This window comes from Schistocerca gregaria, chromosome 7 (assembly GCF_023897955.1).
Source record: "Schistocerca gregaria isolate iqSchGreg1 chromosome 7, iqSchGreg1.2, whole genome shotgun sequence".
NCBI lineage: Eukaryota > Metazoa > Arthropoda > Insecta > Orthoptera > Acrididae > Schistocerca > Schistocerca gregaria.
In genome coordinates, this window is record NC_064926.1 from 356,821,143 (window position 1) to 356,838,195 (window position 17,053).

The following is a 17,053-nucleotide window of genomic DNA, read 5'->3' on the forward strand; positions in this document are numbered from 1 at the left end:
ACGAGACTCAAACTTTCTCTGAACTGTTCCGCAACTGTATCATCGGAGTCTGGGGGTAGGTAGAAGGAGCCAATTATTAACTTAATTCGGCTGTTAAGTATAACCTCCACACATACCAATTCGCACGGAGTATCTACTTCGACTTCACTACAAGATAAACCACTACTGACAGACACAAACACTCCACCACCAATTCTGCCTAATCTAACTTCCCTGAAGATCGTCTGAGACTTCGTAAAACTTTCTGCAGAACTTATTTCAGGCTTTAGCCAGCTTTCTGTACCTATAACGATATCAGCTTCTGTGCTTTCTATTAGCGCTTGAAGCTCAGGGACTTTTCCAGCGCAACTACAACAATTTACAACTATAATTCCGACTGTTCCTTCATCCAAGCACATCCTGTAATTGCCAAGCACCCTTTGACATTGCAGCCCATCCCGCACTTTCCCGAGGCCTTTAACCTATAAAACCGCCCAGTCCACGCCACACAGCCTCCGCTACCCGTGTAGTCGCCAGGTGAGTGTAGTGAACTCCTGACCTATTCAGCGGAACCCGAAACCCCACCACCCTATGGCGCAAGTCACGGAATTTGCAGCCAATACGGTCGTAAAACCGTCTGAGCCTCTGATTCAGACCCTCCACCCGGCTCTGCACCAAAGGTCCGCAGTCGGTTCTGTCAACGATGCTGCAGATGGTGAGCTCTGCCTTCATCTCGTAAGCAAGACCGGCAGCCTTCACCAAATCAGATAGCCGCTGGAATCCAGAGAGAATTTCCTCAGATCCAAAGCGACACACGTCATTAGTGCTGACATGTGCCACCACCTGCAGCTGGCTGCACCCTGTGCTCTTCATGGCATCCGGAAGGACCCCTTCCACATCAGGAATGACTCCTCCCGGAATGCACACGGAGTGCACACTGGATTTCTTCCCCTCCTTAGCCGCCGTATCCCTAAGGGGCCCCATTACGCGCCTAACATTGGAGCTCCCAACTACCAGTAAGCCCACCCTCTGCGATTGCCCGGACCTTGATTTGGTTTATTATTGTATGTTTTCGAGCCAGCGTTCCTGAGTGGCGGGGGTTACGGTTGGGTTCATAGATGCTGCATGGAAACAGAGCTTGTCGGTACTGTCTTGTATATGCAGGATATACTCTTTTTGTGAAGGTCTACATTTACATTCGTACTCGACTGCCAGTTGATGGTCTGTAATGGAGGGTACTTCTAGAGTCAGTATCATTTTCCACTTGCTCAGTTCCATTCCCGAATAGTGTGTTGGCACTGCCTTTGATATTTCGACAGGAGCACATGCTGACATTTTCGAGGCACAGCTGCAGCAAGAGAATTTAAACCTCGGTTTTCAGAGAAACTCTTGAAATATAACACTCACACACACTGTCAACACTAGCGTCATACAAACCAAAGATGACCGACATCAGAAGTTATCGATAGTGAAATTGATGATTTACGGGAGAGGTAACATTAACTCTGCCCTCTGTTTTTTGACAACGGAAACAGTAGGACTCCACGTTGAATTTAAACAAAATTCTTCGTTTCTATTTATAAGGTGGCTCGCTGAATCAATCTCAAAAGCTTCCTTCACAATACTATTCCAATAGATGGAAGAATCTCCGCTTTGTTATGTTCCATAGGACGGCCGGTAGGCACCCGACAGATAGCGTTTTGAAGAGGACTGGTCGTATTTTGCGGAAATATGATGAGAAGTGTGTTTTTCGACCACTATCTAAGATCAGGGTGCTTCTTGGTTCCGTAAAGGATGATGTCGATTCCTTGAGCTTCTCATATTCCTATATTGGTCATACTAGTAGGACCATGGAGCACCGGTGTACTAAGCGTAAACGGCACATACCTACAACCACCGAGCCGTAGTAGAACATTGTCTTGGCACAGGTGATCCTACGGAATGAAATAAGTCGTAGATTCTGGTATGCGTTTCTAGCTGTTATGATGTTTTAACGTTGTTGAAATTGGATTAGCATGTAAAATTATAAATGGAGATGGTGGATTTGGTTTAAATTATGCATTGAATCCTGCTCTCTCTCTCCATTGTCAAAAAACACTTGGTCAGGCGTATAAGAATAGGAATAAAATAAATAAAGGGGCATAGGTAATGCTGCCTCGTCCGTTGGTTATTAATTTCCCTATCGATAATTTCTGGCTCTGTCATCTTTTATTTGTGCTGGAGGTATTGTTGATAATGTGTGGGAGTGTTATCTTTCCGGAGTTTCTCTGGAAACTAAGGTTTTAAATTCTCTTCCACAGCACTTACTTGATGGAATTATGCCTTGAGAAATTGCGCCTTACACATTTCAAAAGTGTGGCAGAATAGTGACACTACAATTTCATTCTGTGGTCAGGTAAGACACCCACGTAATGAAAAATAGTTACCATATACTCTATAGTTATTAAAAGACATTTCATAAATATGTGTAGCACTTATATTGAAGTACAATAGAAACAAGTTTATTGATCGTATTCGTTGACAGAGATTTTCACAAATATATGAAACTATTACAAGGAATTATGACTGGCGAAGATTGGAGATAAGGAACTCCTAGGTACATGACTGAGCCGTTCCTTCGATCCGACGACAGTGATGGCCAAAAATCTGAGTTTCTAATGTCATGCACGCCAGAATGGCAACTTACTCCATCTCACGAAAATTCTAAGCCGGTTGCAGATCTTGACCGCCAGAACTGCTGTTGACTCATTAGTTGCGCTGACGTAAGCACAGTCACTGCATCAACGGCGATCTGCTCGTGGCGGTGATTGTCGAATACGACGACTGTGAAACCCTAAAAGCTACCTAGCCCAAACTTTACATCCTGATCCAGTCTGAGCTGCAAATGAAGCTAGGACTACTCACTGTGAAGTCTGAAACTGAAGTCTACGAGTAGAATTCGAAGTCTCTCTCCTGCAAGCAGAGACCGAAATGCCTCTTTAGCGCCTCCTGTCCTCCAACATTAGCCACTTTTTGGCGACCCAGTAGAAAAAAAAAATGTTACAAGCAGTTTTCCAATGATAAGCGTCAATTTTGCTAGAGCGCCATCTCGCACAATTAGAATAAAAACTGCTCGCGGGTCCGACTGGAGAGCGTCTCCCATTTCTCAATAATTTTCAATGACGTACTACGTCAGATGAATCTATCCAATGAAAATTCAGTATTTTTGCGGCTAGAGTGCTTCGGGTAAAGGAACGAAATTGTTGGGCTCTGTCCTGTCAATGACTCAGAAAACTATCATTCAGCCTAAAAGGAAATTGTTTGGGCTCTGTCCTGTCGGTGACTCAAAAAACTATTATTCAACCTAACCTCAACTTGCTAAGATTCCTTTCTGTTGTTTCTCATAAGGAGCCTGCTAAAAGTATTTCGAGACGAGAAAGATGTACTCACAAACGCTATGAGATCCTCAGTATTCTCGTGGTGTGTTGAGCTGTGGTGCCCACTGGTGCGTTGTCTCCGTATCGACAGACTGGCGCCGGGCTCCCTCAGTTTTTCTGAGTGTATCATGTTGCTGCCCGCTAGCCGACATGTAACTGTTATTTGGAAAAATTTTAGGACGCCTTCTAGAATATCTACAGTTCCTACCGGGGCTTTCTAAGGACTGCCTTCAGCCACAAGGAAGTCAGGGAGATAGCGTTGTCGCCAATGGCGTATTGTCTTGCATCTCCACAGCAGCCCCAGGCCTCCTCACTACGCGTAATAACCTTTTTCGAATGCTATCCTAACCGTAATCACCTGTTTTACAACTTACTTTACTGGTGCCCTTTCGTCCACTTAGCTCTGCTGTCTCCCTGTAAAATTGCCAGCCTAGCCAAATTTATTTCTCAAACTATAAAACTTCTACTAGTAATTGATGTATTAATAACCACTGTCGATGAGACAAATAAATGGAATACGTGGGTTATATTCAACAAAAATGAAGGAATACCTTATTTGCAAATCAAATTAATCTGATTTACATATCTTAATGTATAATTTGCATATTACTTGGATATAACGTTAAAGTCAAAGAAGTCTTGAGCTCCGACGTCTTTCAAGACTAGGAATATTAGGAACTGTATCACGCAATACTCAGCTTTACTTATTATTATTTTGAAAATATTATCGTACTCTAACCATTTGTACCAAGAGCATACTGTTACTGCACATGGTGCCTCATAATACATTTTTCGACAAGTAGAGAGATGAATTGTTTACTACGACTTAACTATAACAAGTACTCTATTAAAACAGATAGTTAGTTGTGCATTTCAAAATTGCAATAATCAATCAAATCCTTGAAATGTTTCACTGTGGTATAACTGGCGTTGTAACTAATGAAGTACTTACGTCTTCCAATGTAAACTATCAATACAATTAGAAAAATTTTAGCTCCATATCTTCTGGCACAGCGGCCAAAAGGCCTTATATTACCGGCTCTAGAATTTGCAAATATTTTGGCTGTCGCTATATTCGGACGTAACTGGATGGGATACAAGATAGCAAATGTTGGTCCCAAGTACCTTCCACCACACTCTGATTATGCAAAGACATTGTAATTATAGCTCGGAAAACAAGCATTAATTGTAAATGATCTGATGCCTGTTTTTAAAAAGCCATAAGAATATTTCGTTGAAAATCAGTTAAGCTTCGTTTTCGACGCAATAACGTTCTGCCTGAAGGAAGTTTTCGTGTCAGAAAAGACTTTTAAAGAAAGAAGGCAAGTGAGAGGGGAGAAGGAATACAGGGGGCAGGAGAGTCAGAAAACTCTGAAAGCGCTATGAAATGGGTTTCACTCGCGACGAACAAGAAGTAAATGCAAATATTGCTCGGGAAATAACAGGCCGCCGAAGTGCAAGCTGGGGTGTGCTCAGGTCCGGTTCCCAAAGACCGCCCTCCACTCCCGCGATGCATTATTAAGTGAATGTCAAAGATACCTCCACGTAAGAGCGGGTGTATTTATATTTCCTTTTCCCCTCTGCGCGCCCTTATTCAGTTGGCTGCACCTTTAGAAAGCGTCCTGGCGGACAGAACGACCTGATAAGCGACGTCAAAAGCGTTCGCAAAGAAAACAGGCAGTCGCTTTTTCCTTTCCGGACCTCTACCCCGGCCCGACGTCGACGTCTGCAACTCGCCTCGCATATTCGGCGTCCCAGCAGGCAGTTAAGCTATTCCTCTTTCTTCTCTCTTCACGTATTAAGGGGCACGAGTTCGGTTAGTCTCCTCACGATGAAAGACCGAGTTTCATTGTGAGGCGCCTGTACTTTACGATCCACAAAATAATTTCGAATCATTCAGCAAATGGGTTGTGGCACATTGTATTTTATGTGAATCGTCAAGGTGAACAGTAAGCAAAATTTTATAAAAGCCACTAAGGCTAGCGAAAAACAAAAGCCAAACAATGTGTTCGCGGTTCTACACCACTATTTTGTCAACAAATCAAATAGCTGCATTCATTTAATGACTGCAGATCTTGTAGTATTTCGAAAGACAGGCGCTGCACTTGGCTCCTTATAAATCCAAGGTTTGGCACAGGTACAAATACGTCGATGACATCATCATCTCCTGGACATCGGTGACCTCTCAAGTCATTGACAACACTTAGTTTAACATGGAGGTAGTAAGATAATAGCGTGGTTTTTAATGTAATTTGCTTTGACTCGATGGTTGCAAAGTATGCATATTTATTTTCTGGTCCTGGGAGTTTCCCGTTCGCCCGTGACTTTGCAATACTAAATAGTTGTAGACTGTCTTCAACCAATGTAGTCACCATATGAATCTGCGAGGGGAGGTCAGTAAGAAACGTACCAATTATTTCTGCAAGCAGGTTGGTTTTATTCAGGACTCGAATACGTATGGTTAATCTCCACTCGTTTGGCTATAAAACCCTATTTTTCAACGTAGCCTCCATTCGATGTGACGCCCTTACGCCTCCTTCTTAATAGGGCCTGTATGCCCACATGGTACCACTCCACTGGCCTCGAAGTGTTGTACCCATGTTCAATTGTAACTATCAGCCTCGTAATGCGGAAACAGTTCCGCACAGACGGTCCTTTGTTGCTCTTTATGGTCTTCCCTTAGGCGCGAAGGAACCCAGATAGCATACGCATCTGGGTACCCCTGGAGACGAGTACGTCAGCGATACCAACATAGACATCCAATTCAGTAGTGAGGGGTTTCACTCTGGTCCTTAGATCACCTCGACAGAGTGTGTCCACACGTTCGAACATTGCAGGAGTCACAGCTATGTGCTACCTGCCGGGAAGTGTGATATGAGGCAGGTTTGCACGACTTCGCTACGAGCATGAAAGACGTCTCCCCCAAACGACTCTTCGTGCTTTTGTTCACGGTCAGCTGTAAGTAAACATTCCGCGAGTGAATATCTGCTATGCTCTGATTTTCCGCCATTAGAAACTCAGTGACAACTCTTTGCTTGGTACCCAGACATTTAGAAGACCACGTATAGTGCAGCCACCTATCGGAACTTAACGAAATTGTAGGCCCAAAGTACGAATGTTCCACGATTTCCCACAACAAATTCCGCATTTTTTTCAACCGAAATTGGCCGAGAGAGAAATATGTTGAGTTATTCGTTTCACACTGTTCGTAATTGCTATGTAAAGCCAACAAGGCTTCTCAGATGTGTTCAAAACTTCACAGACATTTCATGTAAATCCCGTTTTCAAATGGGGCAGATCAAACTTCAAGAAATAGCGATAAGATTGCTTTAAGGAAACCGCAAAATGTTTGCTACAAACTTTCCGTATAAACAAATAGAAAAAAAAAATTACATGCACTGAGGACCATCGGGGTTATATCACTTGCTGTGACTTTATAAATAGTTTTCTCAGTAATGACTTTAATCGGTACAGTAACGGTGAAGCTTTCTGTTATCAGTGCGTATAACAGGAATATACGTATCAAAGAGAGGAAGCCCGAAGATCGTTCACTATGTCCCTAATGACTACACTGACTTATACTGTCGGATGGTTTTGCCGCCCAGATCCATTGTGAAGTAATATCCTTCGAGGTTTTTTTTTCTGACCCAGAAAGCTATTACGGCCTTGTGTGACTCGAACAGCTATTTTAATAAGATTTATGCAACCTTAATATACACTCCTGGAAATGGAAAAAAGAACACTTTGACACCGGTGTGTGAGACCCACCATACTTGCCCCGGACACTGCGAGAGGGCTGTACAAGCAATGATCACACGCACGGCACAGCGGACACACCAGGAACCGCGGTGTTGGTCGTCGAATGGCGCTAGCTGCGCAGCATTTGTGCACCGCCGCCGTCAGTGTCAGCCAGTTTGCCGTGGCATACGGAGCTCCATCTCAGTCTTTAACACTGGTAGCATGCCGTGACAACGTGGACGTGAACCGTATGTGCAGTTGACGGACTTTGAGCGAGGGCGTATAGTGGGCAAGCGGGAGGCCGGGTGGACGTACCGCCGAATTGCTCAACACGTGGTGCGTGAGGTCTCCACAGTACATCGATGTTGTCGCCAGTGGTCGGCGGAAGGTGCACGTTCCCGTCGACCTGGGACCGGACCGCAGCGACGCCAAGACCGTAGGATCCTACGCAGTGCCGTAGGGGACCGCACCGCCACTTCCCAGCAAACTAGGGACACTGTTGCTCCTGGGGTATCGGCGATGACCATTCGCAACCGTCTCCATGAAGCTGGGCTACAGTCCCGCACACCGTTAGGCCGTCTTCCGCTCACGCCCCAACATCGTGCAGCCCGCCTCCAGTGGTGTCACGACAGGCGTGAATGGAGGGACGAATGGAGACGTGTCGTCTTCAGCGATGAGAGTCGCTTGTGCCTTGGTGCCAATGATGGTCGTATGCGTGTTTGGCGCCGTGCAGGTGAGCGCCACAATCAGGACTGCATACGACCGAGGCACACAGGGCCAACACCCGGCACCATTGTGTGGGGAGCGATCTCCTACACTGGCCGTACAACTCTGGTGATCGTCGAGGGGACACTGAACAGTGCACGGTACATCCAAACCGTCATCGAACCCATCGTTCTACCATTCCTAGACCGGCAAGGGAACTTGCTGTTCCAACAGGACAATGCACGTCCGCATGTATCGCGTGCCAACCATCGTGCTCTAGAAGGTGTAAGTCAACTACCCTGGCCAGCAAGATCTCCGGATCTGTCCTCCATTGAGCATGTTTGGGACTGGATGAAGCGTCGTCTCACGCGGTTTGCACGTCCAGCACGAACGCTGGTCCATCTAAGGCGTCAGGTGGAAATGGCATGGCAAGCCGTTCCACAGGACTGCATCCAGCATCTCTACGATCGTCTCCATGCGAGAATAGCAGCCTGCATTGCTGCGAAAGGTGGATATACACTGTACAAGTGCCGACATTGTGCATGCTCTGTTGCCTGTGTCTATGTGCCTGTGGTTCTGTCAGTCTGATCATGTGGTGTATCTGACCCCAGGAATGTGTCAATAACGTTTCCCCTTCCTGGAACAATGAATTCACGGTGTTCTTATTTCAATTTTCAGGAGTGTATTTAAAATAATGGTTATGTTCCAAGTAGACCTCGTGTTAACAGATTTGAGGTATCATGATTCTGTAGTAGGGTAACATCAACAGCAGAAGAAACTAGTATAACGGGAATTGGATTCATTTTTAATAAGAAAGTAGGGCAGAGAGTGAGCTGCTCTGAACAGATAAGTGATAGAGTTGCCATAGTTCGATTCAACAGCAAACCAACGCCAAAAACAATAGTAGAGGTATACATGTCAACGTCCCAAGCAGAAGATGAAGAGATAGAGAAAATGTATCATGATATTGAACGGATAATACCATATGTATTGTGGTCAGAAATCTAGTAATCATGAGGACTGTAACGCGATTATATGGGAAGGAATAGATTAAAAAGTTTGGCAGCTGGAATGAGAGAGGAGACAGAGTTCTGCAATAAATTGCAAATGGTTGTAAGGAATACTCTGTTCAAGAATCTCAAGGGGAGGAGTTATACCTGGAAAAAGACGCAGAGACACGGTAAGATTATAGCTGGATTACATCATATCCAGAGATACTGAAATCAGATGTAGGATTCTAGTGCTTACCCAGTTGCCATTCTCTGAGATTGCAGGCATTGTCACCTGATATCGTTCATTGAATTAAACCCTTGTGACATAATAAACGTACATTAATAAAGCTGTGGTGGTTCTTATTAGAATTAACATGAATAAGCCGTGGAGCACAAAGTAACCAACCCAAAGAAGAAGAAAAAAATGTTCTGTACTTAAGAGAGGAAGCGACCATCGATTAATGTGGAAAGTGCACCCAGAAAGGTAGACATGTCTTTTCCATAATAGCTATATAGTCTGAAGGAAAATAAAAGTGGAAAATACATCACTGAGTTCAAAGCGTCTGGAAGGACGCCAGGTTTCATGAAAATTTTAAATCAACTAAATAAATAAATAAACAATGAAATTCCATGCAGTCAAACTACCGCATAAAATATTTCGAGTTAACGGATACTTTCTATAGACCATGAATTTTTCTTGGCCTAAGGCTGCGTCATTTGCGAGAGAAACCTACCAGTAAACAAACAAAAACAAAACTAACTGAGGAATTAACTGCGCCAAACCGTTTCCCACATACTGTACGAGTATAAATAATTTCCTTGCTGTTTGAGCTTTAAGGCAGTAGTCATTCGTTTAGGTCCATATCATAAGCATTTTATTTGTTGAGGTAAAACTTTCCACTTGTGTAATTTTGATCCGTAAGTTACTTGGTTAAAGTCTTTGAGTGGTAATCGGAAATTCTTGTCTTACTATCAATATACAAAGACGTATCAACTGAGTTTCAGTATTACGAAAATCTGTATGAAATGTCCCTGCCTGTCAAGAACCTCGGCTTACGAAGAAGGTGAGACAGAATTCTATGTTAATCAGGGCTGCATATCAGCGTGGGCGTGATAGCAACACACCAGATCGCTTACTGAAACTATTTTCGCGTTATTGGGGGTTATTTCAGCTGAAAAGTACCCCCAATTTTAGGCACATCTTCAAAATGATTCGTTCTTTTTCACATTATTTTTCAAATCTGGAAGAAACTGATACAAACCCTGAAGATGTATTTTCTGTACCTTTGATTAAATGACTTAATTAGAAAGTGGCGACTGTTTATAATACACTATGTGATCAGAAGTAACCGGACACCCCCAAAAACATACGTTTTTCATATTAGGTGCATTGTGCTGCCACCTACTGCCACGTACTTCATATCAGCAACCTCAGTAGTCATTAGACATCGTGAGAGAGCAGAATGTGGTGCTCTGCGGAACTCGCGGACTTCGAACGTTATCAGTCACTTGTGTCATGCGTCTGAATGCGAGATTTCCACACTCATAGATATCGCTAGGTCCACTGCTTCGGATGTGATAGTGAAGTGGAAACGTGAAAGGACACGTACAGCACCAAAGCGTTCACGCCGACCTCGTCTGTTGACTGACGGAGACCGCCGACAGTTGAAGAGGCAGTTGAAGAGGACCGTAATGTGTAGTAGGCAGACATCTATCCAGACCGTCACACAGGAATTCCAAACTGCATCAGGATCCACTGCAAGTATTAGACAGATAGGCGGGAGGTGAGAGAACTTGGATTCATGGTCGAGCAGCTGCTCATAAGCCACACATCACACCGGTAAATGCGCAAACATTGGACGACTGAACAGCGGAAAAACGTTATGTGGCGTGACGAATCACGGTACACCGTGTGGCGATCCGATGGAATGGTGAGGGTGTCGCGAATTCCCAGTGAACATCATCTGCCAGTTTGCACTCCTTATTGTTTTGCGTGGCACTGTCACAGCACAGGCCTACATTGACGTTTTAAGCACCATCTTGCTTTCCATTGCTGAAGAATAATTCGGATTGCATGTTTCAACACGATCGATCACCTGTTCATAATGGACGGTCTGTGGCGGAGTGCATTCCTGTAATGGACTGGCCTGCACAGAGTCCTGACGTGAATCCTATAGAACACCTTTGGTATGTTTTGGAACGCCGACTTCGTGCCAGGCCTCACCGTGGGACACCAGTACCTCACCTCAGTGCAGCACTCCGGGAAGAATGAGCCACCATTCCCCAAGAAACCTTCCTGCTCCTTGTAAAAGTTAATAAATTAATTAACATGCATTGCAGGTGTATTTCCAAAACCATATTGAATTCCAGCATCACCGATGGAGGGCGCCACAAATTTTATGTCATTTTCAAACAGGTGTCCGGATACTTTTGATCACATAGTGTTAGCGTATCAGTTCAGAAGTCTTCATAACCGTTCAGAGGCCGTGTTCAACAGATAAGAGCACACTGTTATACTACCCTGTATCTTACGTATTAGAATCTAAAATATAATTGGAAATATATCAAAGAAACGTAGCTTCTACGAAAAGCAATGTTTCCGTAATACGTTATGAAATAGATGGCAATTATGATTCATTCTGCCTTACCTCATCGTACAGCAATACTACTCCATGTACTACTCTGATTTTTACTTTCGTGCAACACGACTGGACATTAGCTTGTAATCTCTTGCAATTCGTTCGTAAATGAAAAGCACGAATACCCACACTTTGGTGTATCTATTTGTGAAATACTGACGTCAAAGAAACAAAATGTTAGAGCAAATATTCAGAGCGCGTATCAACTTTGACACCTTTGTTGTAACATTATCTGTCACGAATGACGCCACGCTTTCCAAAGGCAAAGTATTTCGTAATAATCTATTCAGCTGTTTCAAATGAGCTTATGTTATTGAGGAAGAACATAAACTTGCTACGGTGTAACTCATTCTGTATTAAATTCTGTGCTCCAGGTCGCCATAAGTCGTAAAACAGACGAAGAGAATATTCCATACAGTCCAGAGTTAAGCGGAATGATTCCACATACGGTGTATTCTTGTGTAAAAGTTAATAAGTTAATTAACATACACTGCAGGTGTATTTCCCCTTTCTTGTCAGTGTCAGGCGATACTAGCACACAGATGTGGCTCAGCGTTGTATCCACTTATCCATTTTGGTGTACTCAAACATCAACAGAATCTTTATCAAAAAGGACATGCCCATGAAGAAATGGTGATAATTTCTAACGCTGCCAGTCACTGTCTGTGTTATAGTCTTCAGCCAGAAGACTGAAACAACTCTTCAATCTAGTCTATCCTGTACTTGTCACACCATCTCTGAATAACTACTACAACCTGCATCCACTGGAAACTGCTTATGTATTCAAGTTGCTGTCTAGCAAAACATGAGAAAAATTATGTATAGAGGAAAATAAACTCAGGTATTCATTATTGGTTTTGGACTTCATTGTCTGGATGATGTCGCAGCGCCATGTGCCAAACAAACGAAGAATAAGTAATACTCGCAGGCGGGCTTGCAAAGGGTGCGGACGTGGGCGTCTGTCCATCCACACACTCTCAGGTGAAATGCTGCATTTGCTTATTGAGTAACTTCGACTCCAATATTTGCTTTATGTACATCATGCTCATGGAACAAGGGACATCACTGAAAGCTATAGGTCACCGGATGCAAGATTTCCCGGTCTTCTTATAGATGGAGATGTTGGACGCAAACAACGTCAAGAGAAACGGTGGCGACGGTCCAAAAGGACATTTCACCCTTTTCCGCCACTACTGAGATGTCAAGACTGAAGCACCAGGCACTAAATTGCGTCGACAGCACTACAGCACCACCAGCATATAAGGCAAGAAATTTTGCCTATTTTTAGGTAACTTAGAATTACTGGGAAGTAGAGTCACTCATATCGACTCACGTGGTGTAACACTGTTACGAATAGTCATCACCATAATCATCGTTTTCCAACTGCAGATTCCCGGATGTTGTTTACAAGTGCTCGCCATCCCCTTCTGTTTTCTCACCTCTTCTGTTCATTCCTTTTTGTGTCTTTTCTCCTCTACGTCTGAGGTTGCAGTAGTCTCTATCCAATGTTTTCTTAGTATTCTCCGTGGTCTTCTTCTTAAGAGGTTCAGGCTGAAATACTTTTTCGCAGACTTTTCGCTGCTCGTTTTCATTACGTGCCCATGCCACTGAAGACTGTGTTTCTTTATGACACTGGAAAACAGGGACCTCAATAGCAGCTACTTTTCTATTCACCTTATTCCTTTTTTTCTTTCTAGTTGTATGATTCATAACTCTAGTCAATCTCATTTCTGCTGTAAATAGTCTTCACGGATTTGCCTCCAGATGACATTTTACAAATTCCACTATATTTTCTAGGAGCAATTGTCCGACATTTTCAGGTTGTTAAGCCTTGCTGGTAGGACAATGTCATATGGCGACAAACTCGCCAAGAAAGCTAGAAGAGCCATCTCATTTCTGTTGCCTGAATTCTGGTGAGGTCTTTGTTTAGCAGGGTACATGTTTGCAACCCATATGTAAGGACTGGTACGAAATAGATATGGTACACGGCCGCTTTCGCTTTTCATGGCATTTTATCGTCCCAGAGAGGATTTCTGATTTGACTGTAAGAATTGGATGCTTTCTGAGTCCTGTTTAGTAATTTCTGGTTAATGCTGTTGCCTTTCGAGGTCCTGCTTCCTAGGTACTTGAAATGGGAGACAGATTCTACTTTGACTCCTCCTAGAAATATATTTGAGCTTGTTTCTTACCTGTTAACGGTCATTCCTATCGCCTATGTTTTACTTATTTTTCGTCCCGAATTTTTGAATGTGTTGTTCCAATAATTAAATGTATCTTGTGATTCAGCTTTTGACACTCCCCATTCTATTAAATCACAAGCAGCAACCAGGGTATTTGGTTCGCTGTCTATTTTCTTGACAGATTTTATGATCTTGGCCGGCCAGAGTGACCAAGCGTTTCTAGGCGCTGCAGTCTGGATCCACGCGACCGCTAGGTTGCAAATAATTTTTTATCTATTACAGGTGGACAAATAATCAAAATACATATGTGGTTTTTAGGATATCTGTCCCGAGGTGCCAGCCACGGTGACCGAGCGGTTCTAGGCGGTTCAGTCCGGAACAGCGCGACCACTACGGTCGCAGGTTCGAATCCTGCCTTGGGCATGGATGTGTGTGATGTCCTTAGGTTAGTTAGGTTTAAGTAGTTCTAAGTTCTAGGCGACTGATGACCTCAGAAGTTAAGTCGCATAGTGCTCAGTGCCATTTGAACCAAAAGTGTAACAACCGTGCCCTCCAAAATCACTGAAATGATTTCAACCTAATGTGATACACTTATACATTACTATCAGGTGGCAATCGCTGTGAGGGTAAGAACCAACTACTGTTCAATGTTGTGGGAGTGGGGGTGAAAAAATGGCATAGTACGTGACGCTCGAATTCACAGAGTTTGTTCATGCATTACTTATGACTGGCAGTTCTTAGTGACTTACAGACTTTACATAAAATTTCAGACCTTTACGTAATTTCTTCTCGCCGACAACCCCTACAAAATGATGAAAGAAAAAATTTTTGTGGCTTACTACTTATTCGCCGTTCGCGCAATAAATGTACCGCATAAGACATGACGCTATGATTTATTACTTATTTACTAGTAACTGTATTTGCGACACATTTTACTGGCAGTATGCACATCTATACCACAGAATATAAGTACAAAATTACACTACTGGCCATTAAAATTGCTACACCACGAAGATGACGTGCTACAGACACGAATTTTAAGCGACAGGAAGAAGATGCAGTGATATGCGAATGATTAGCTTTTCAGAGCATCCACACAAGGTTGATGCCGGTGGCGACACCTACAACGTGCTGACATGAGGAAAGTTTCCAACCAATTTCTCATACACAAACAGCAGTTGACCGGCGTTGCCTGGTGAAACGTTGTTGTGATGCCTCGTGTAAGGGCAAGAGATGCGTACCATCACCTTTCCGACTTTGATAAAGGTCGGATTGTAGCCTATCGCTATTGCGGTTTGTCGTACCTCACGACATTGTTGCTCGAGATAAAATGACTGTTAACAGAATATAATATTGACTCGGTGGGTTCAGGAGGGTAATACGGAACGCCGTGCTGGATCCCAACGGCCTCGTATCACTAGCAGTCGAGATGACAGGCTTCTTATCCGCACGGCTGTAACGGTCGTGCAGCCACTTCTCGACCCCTGAGTCCACAGATGGGGACGTTTGCAAGACAACAACCATCTGCACGAACAGTTCCACGACGTTTGCAGCAGCACGGACTATCAGCTCGGAGACCATAGCTGCGGTTACCCTTGACGCTGCATCACAGACAGGAGCGCCTGCGATGGTCCACTCAACGACGAACCTGAGTGCACGAATGGCAAAACGTCATTTTTTCGGATGAATCCAGGTTCTGTTCACAGCATCATGATGGTCGAATTCGTGTTTGGCGACATCGCGGTGAACACACATTGGAAGCGTGTATTCGTCATACTGGTGTATCACCCAGCGTGATGGTATGGGGTGCCATTGGTTACACGTCTCGGTCACCTCTTGTTCGTATTTACGGCACTTTGAACAGTGGACGTTACGTTTCAGATGTGTTGCTACCCGTGGCTCTACCCTTCATTCGAAACCATGCGAAACCTTACATTTCAGCTGGATAATGCACGCCGCTTGTTGCAGGTCCTGTACGGGCATTTCTGGAAACAGAAAATGTTCGACTGCTGCCCTGGCCAGCACATTCTACAGATCTATCACCAACTGTAAACGTCTGGTCAATAGCGGCCGAGCAACTGGCTGGTCGCAATCCGCCAGTCACTACACTTGATGAACTGTGGTATCGTGTTGAAGCCGCATGGGCAGCTGTACCTGTACACGCCATCCAAGCTCTGTTTGATTCAATGCCCAGGCGTATCAAGGCCGTTATTACTGCCAGAAGTGGTTGTTCTGGGTACTGATTTCTCAGGATCTAGGCATCAAAATTGCGTGAAAATGTAATCACATGTCAGTTCTAGTATAATGTATTTGTCCAATGAATACCCGTTTATCTTCTGCATTTCTTCTTGGTGCTGCAGTTTTAATGGCCACTAGTGTTATAAAGCCTGTACGGCACACAGTTCGGGAGATATGGCGTCATAAACAATAAGATGTGTGAGAAAATGCCACATCGTGCAACCTTTAAATATATTGTTTCGTTGATTTTAGCTCCATTCGCAACACAGATAACAGATGGTATCCACAGATGTTGCTGAACGGAAGTACAAAATTATATCATCGTACAACACACAGTTCAAGAGATATGACGTCATAAATATTAAGCACAAGGCCAGGGCGAGGACCCGCAGCCATAAGTAAATACCTGGTCAACGCCGGGTTTCTCCGCTGGGAACTAATTATTTCACTTGTTGCGTAACTTCAACCTCAAGATGGTAGCCAAAGTGCTAAGTAATGCTTCAGAAGGATTGATCCTCCTTGGAATTAAGTGAAAGTCCTTCAAAGTAACCACAGTTACTCTTGAGTTTAAGGTACATTTAGGTTCAGTTTCTCCTTCAGTGCTGGCGACCAAATCTTCGTATCTGTATCAAGATACTATCCATTCTGCTCAACTCCTCATTCAAGACCTTTACTGTCTATGTCATTGGCGAACGTCAATCTTCGCACCCGTTGGCCACGATCTGTAATTTCTTTTCCACATTTATCCTTTGTTTCCTTTACTGCTCACTCATTGTGCATACTGAATATTAAGTACAGGCTGCAATCACTTCGCAACCATTGCTTCCCTCTTCTGTCCTGTCCTGTCCTGTCATAAATTGCAGCCCGGTTTCTGCACTCCCAACTTTTTATCCCTGATATAGAAAAAATTTCGGACACTGCAGCCCATTCAATATCGGCCAAAGCTTTCTGTAAATCTAGGAATGCTACAATCGTAGATTTTCTTCTCTTTAAGCTACCTGCTAAGCTAAGTCGTAGAATCAGTGCCGTCTTGCACGTTTCTACATTTCTTCGGATCCCAAAGTGATCTTCCACGAGGTCGGTTTGAATTCGTTTTTCTGTTCTTCTAAAAATAATTCGTCTTAGTATTCTGAAGCTACGGATTGTTAAAATAATGGCTCCGTAGT